Source organism: Nelumbo lutea, chromosome 1 (genome assembly GCF_056320005.1).
Source record: "Nelumbo lutea isolate HS-2025 chromosome 1, American lotus-T2T, whole genome shotgun sequence".
NCBI classification, from domain to species: domain Eukaryota; kingdom Viridiplantae; phylum Streptophyta; class Magnoliopsida; order Proteales; family Nelumbonaceae; genus Nelumbo; species Nelumbo lutea.
In genome coordinates this window covers 211021208-211026513 of record NC_142684.1, presented here as the reverse complement: position 1 = coordinate 211026513, position 5306 = coordinate 211021208, and the positions used below count along the sequence as shown (strand labels likewise).

General features: G+C 42.1%; 1 pseudogene; it reads left to right on the top strand.

The window, feature by feature from the left end:
• The first annotated feature begins 1877 nt into the window (after positions 1 to 1877).
• On the top strand, positions 1878 to 5065 carry LOC148880797 (rust resistance kinase Lr10 pseudogene; annotated as a pseudogene).
• Positions 5066 to 5306: the final 241 nt, after the last annotated feature.

Here is a 5306-nt window from a genome sequence, read left to right as displayed (position 1 = left end):
TGAGAGTGTCGCATCACAGTCGCAAGTTACTTCGTAGTGGGCTATCCTTGCCGTGCGCTACTTTGTAGCAAGCTCTTAGGGGTACTTCGAGGTGACCCTCATCAAGGTTGGTCTTTGGGGTAGCTCTTCTGCCCAGGTGCTAGAGCGAGCTAGTTTCCCTAGCTCGCGAGCTGAAATAATCTTGGAGTATTCCCTTCTCAGTAGCTCGGGGAATCTGGAGCTCGCATTGTAGCGAGCTCCCCTTATAGAGAGCTATGACGTAGCGAGCTGTTCTACAGACTCGTTACTCGGTCGCGGTCAAGCCAGGCTGCTGAGCTGTTGCTCGTGCTGAGTCAGGTCCACGTGTCATCATTTCAGTAGGTCGGGTCCAATCATCCTCTATCATTATATAATATATTAATAAAATATTTTTTTTTTTAATTTTGTTATACTAATTTATTTAATTATTGTATATATAAGCAATTGTATATACAAAATTCATATAAAATTAAAATTTTTAAGTTTTTTGTCATTTTTTAAAATAAATAACATTGGCCCAACCCGACTGGGCCCAAGGCTCGATCCATGGGCTAGCTCGACTCGCAGAACGGCATGGGCCTGCACAGGCCTGGGTTGTGGGTCGTATTGTGCTAACCCCCAAATTTTTCACCGAGGAAGGTGACACGGCCCATGACAGCCCGCGGGCCACCCACTATACACCTCTAGTGTCTCTTATTTTAACATTCATGAAAGTTAACTCGTTAGAAGTTCATGTTCCATTCAAAGAGATTTTGTTTTGAACTTTTAATAGTTCATTCCCCCTTAGAGTTGTTTTATTATTCTTCAAATGTATTTACCCCCCGTAAACACCATTCTTAGTGAATTCCCCAGCCCCGCAAATGTTTTGGCCTTTTTAGAGCTTAGTATCTCTCGATTTGTTTTATTGGTTTTCCAAATGTGTTTATGCACCCCTTATAAATACCATCCCCTCATGAATTGGGAATGAATCTTTTCCCCCCTTACATTGACCGGAACTCTACCGCCTCTCACACACTCTCCCTTACCTGAAATGCCTCTCCCCATCCGGGGCAGACTACGTCCTCAGGGAGATCCACGAAGGTATCTGTTGAGACCATCCCGATGCACGCACAATGGCACACAAGGCACTCTGGCAAGTTTATTTCTAACCGACGATGAAGCAAGATGCAACCCAGTTAGTTCGAAAATGCGGCATTTGTCAACGACACTCCAATCTCCATCACTAGACTGCAGTCCCCTGAAGCCGATCACCAGCCCAAGGCCATTCGCACAATGGGGAATGGACATCCTCGGCCCCTTCCCCACTGTGGTTACTCAAGAAAATTCCTCTTGGTGATGGTAGACTACTTCCCCAAATGGGTGGAAGCCGAAGCTCTAGCACGCATCACCGCGCACAATGCCTAGAACTTTTTCTGGAAAAGTATTGTCTACTGATTCGGCATTCTGTGCATCCTCATTACAGACAACGGGACATAGTTCACTGACTGAAAGTTCGAGGCCCTCTACTCTGACCTGAAGATCGACCATTGGACCACCGCTATACACCGACCCCAAGGCAATGGGCAGACCGAGGTAACCAACCGAAACTTATTACACAGCCTGAAGACTCGGTTAGACCAGGCCAAGGGGAGGTGGGTCGAGGAACTACCAAGCATACTCTAGGCATATAGGACTACTCCACTTACAACCACCAGTGAGACACCCGTTAGTCTGACCTACGAAGCTGAAGCTATGGTACCTATAGAGATTGGTGCTCCAACCCTCTGGACCGACCTCGATGCAGAGTTAGACCTAATCAAGGAAGCCCGGGACTGAGCATATGTCAAGATGGTAGCATAGCATGCAATACAAGTTCAACAATGGAGGCTGAATTCAATGCACTAGAATTGGCGGGGTCCGAGGTAGAGTGGCTAAGGAACTTGCTGGCAGATATACCACTTTGGCCATGTCCGTTTCTGTCCATATCTCTCAATTGTGATAGCCAAGCAGGAATAGCCAAAGACAAGAACCAGACGTTCAACGGTAAAAGAAGGCACATCCGCTTAAGGCATAACCTGGTAAGACAATACCTCAGCGAATGTACAATCACTCTAGATTTTGTAAGGTCTAAAAAGAACCTTGCAAATTCGTTAACCAAACCACAGATTTCTAAGGTGGTTTATGAGGCATCGGTAGGAATGGGGCTGAAGCCCATTACAAAGTCATTAGTAATGGACACCCAACCTATGTGAAAGAAGATCCTTGGAATTAGGTTGAATGGGTAAAAACGAGTCACTAGATGACTTGGGAAAGCACTATTAGTTTGTGTCTCATTTCAGATGCCGAGGTAAGATAGTGCTCACTGTAGTTTGAGGAGATTGAACATGAGGCTCTTAATTAGTTAGGAATAGTGTGTGTAGTGCACACTAATAACTGACCTAAGTGAGTATGAAGTGTGGCCACTTCTAAGAGAGATGTAGGGCTGACTCTCTAAACACTCATTATTCCAAGAGGGGAACAAGGACGAAATGTTCCAAAACAAAAGAATCACTAAAGAACTGGTGAGTTGAGTTGGTTGGCCGGTTAGCTAGTTACAACAAAGAGGAAAGGTTGAAGGAGTCTGACTCCACCCGTACTTTGTAACATAGCCTGTCATACTTAAGTGTTGATTGAAGTCCAAAAGACATCACCATGAATACTTTTCTCATTGCATTGCTCAGATTGTTCGATCTTCTTGTAACTTTGAATCTTGTGGGGGATTGTTGGGGGAAGATTTAAATTTTCAAGAATCTCTCTCCTCCCTCTTGCTTTTTGTCTTTTCCTCTTTCCACCCTTGAGTATATGGTAAAACTCATTGTCCCACATTGCTTGGAAAAGGAGTGGAGGTTGAGTATACTTGTAGCTTTGCTCTCTCTATGGGTAGGGAGGGACCCATAAGAGGAGAGCACTATAGATATTCCATGCATGTGAGGGGGGTGGAGGTTGGGGGTGCTTTTCACACTTACGCACCCACGCGTGTGTGCGTGCGTGTACGTGTGCGTGTAATCACTGGATCATTTTGTTTTAACCAAATTACACCCCTTTAATTTAAAATGTGTCTCTTCAATTTTGAATTTAATTTTTAAATCAAAATGTTTTCTCCTGTTCGTGTCTCTTCTTCCTCCTTGTTCCTCTTTGAACAGGTGCACTGTTCTGAAGAGGCTCCTGTCTGAAAGGACACATCTATGTTCATTCGGGTCTAAGAGCACTCTATAAGAAGAGTGTTGGCCGACCTAGTTAACACACACCATTTTTTGGCATTCTTCTCTATCTTCCTTGTGAAATCTGAGCATCAATCTTCTATGTTCGCGGAGGTCTAGTAAGCGAGTGCACGCCTACCAGAAGCCTGTGGATTGTCTTATCTTAGCGACTGATTTGCGATCACCTGGCTGCACCTTAGGGGGCAAATGTAATTTTAAGGAGAGTGGCCAAGTGTCATGACTCAGCGCCCTCCTTCTTCCTGCAATTCCCGGTTTTGATATTCTGCAACTTCACATCACTGCAACTTCAATTTAGAAAACGATTACCGATAAGCTCCATTTTGTCTCTTTATTATTTTTACAACACTACGCAAGAACAGATAAATGCTACAACTCCTTCAAATAATTTTTGCATCTTCTTTATGGTATCAATAGTGTTTGGAAAACTGTTCCAAGAATGGTCGGTTGAACTGTATAAAACTGAAATCAACCTCTTTCTGGTTCCGTGTCAAATTGAGCAATGCTAATAAGCATAAGATGTGACAGATGCTTTGTTATATATACTATGTGTTCAATTCAATCTCATACTGGCACTTTCATAAGAGTAGAGTAGTTTAGATTTATTTGGTTTAGGTTTTAGGTTGTAAGGTTCTAACAGTTATGTTATGGAAACCATACTAATAATTTATGTAGGATTATTTATAGCAGCATGCGTGGTTGTATATTTCCTGGTGGTGCTTTTGATTCGGAAACTACGACAGAGTGGATGATAACATTGAAGACTTTCTACAGAACCACAACTCTCAAGCCAATCAGGTACTCTTATCAAGCACTAAGAAGATGACAAGGGGGTTCAAGGACAAGTTGGGCCAAGGAGGCTATGGTTCGGTATTTAAAGGAAAGCTGCTTCCAACTGGCCATCCTGTAGCAATAAAGATATTAGGTCAATAAAGGGAAATGGCCAAGAATTCATCAATGAAGTTGCCACCATCGGAAGGATTCATCATGTCAATGTTGTGCAACTCATTGGGTTCTGTTCACAGGGTTAAAAAAGGGCTCTTGTCTATGATTTCATGCCTAATGGTTCTTTAGAGAAATACATCTTTTCTCCACAAGGAAACAGTACCCCTCTGATCAGTTGGAAGCAAATGTATGACATCGCCTGGGGGAATAGCTCGTGGCATTGCATATCTACATCAAGGATGTGATATACAGATTTTACATTTTGATATCAAGCCCCACAATATTCTTCTTGATAAAAACTTTGTTCCAAAGATATCAGACTTTGGGCTTGCAAAGTTCTATTCAACAGATGAAAGTATTGTGAGCCTAACAGCAGCACGTGGAACAATGGGATATATAGCTCCAGAATTGTTCTATAAAAACATAGGTGGTGTCTCATACAAGGCTGATGATTATAGCTTTGGAATGCTATTGATGAAAATCGTAGGAAGAAGAAAGAACATAAATGCATTTGCAGAGCATTCAAGTCAAATTTACTTCCCCTCTTGGATCTATGATCAATTCAACCAAGGAAAAGACATGCGAGTAGGAGCAATCACGGAAGAGGAAAAACAAATAGCAAAGAAGTTGGTTATGGTTGCACTATGGTGCATACAGATGAATCCTATAGGTCGCCCTTCCATGAACAGAGTTGTGGAGATGTTGGAAAGCAGCATTGAACTCTACAGATTCCACCAAAACCTTTTCTAAATCCACAAGGGTTTCCTGATGATGATCTTGTAGTTAACACAACCCATAGAATCATCCACAAGGCTTGCCATGTGATTTTATTGGGCCAATTTCAATTGCCATGGATGTACATTTGAATTGATTGTTATGTTCTATAATTGTATTGTGAATGTATTTCTCAACTTTATTATATTAGAGGTAATTAATAAAATTATCTAAAAATTTTACATCCCAATGGTTTTGTGCTTTCCTGGCACATTGACAATAATGGTCTACATTTTCTTCTGTTGCAGATTTTGCATTCTCAGTTTAAGTCTGACCTCTATTATCTTGGATGCTATTGTTTGGTAGCTTCACATGACCTTCAAGAATGCATTT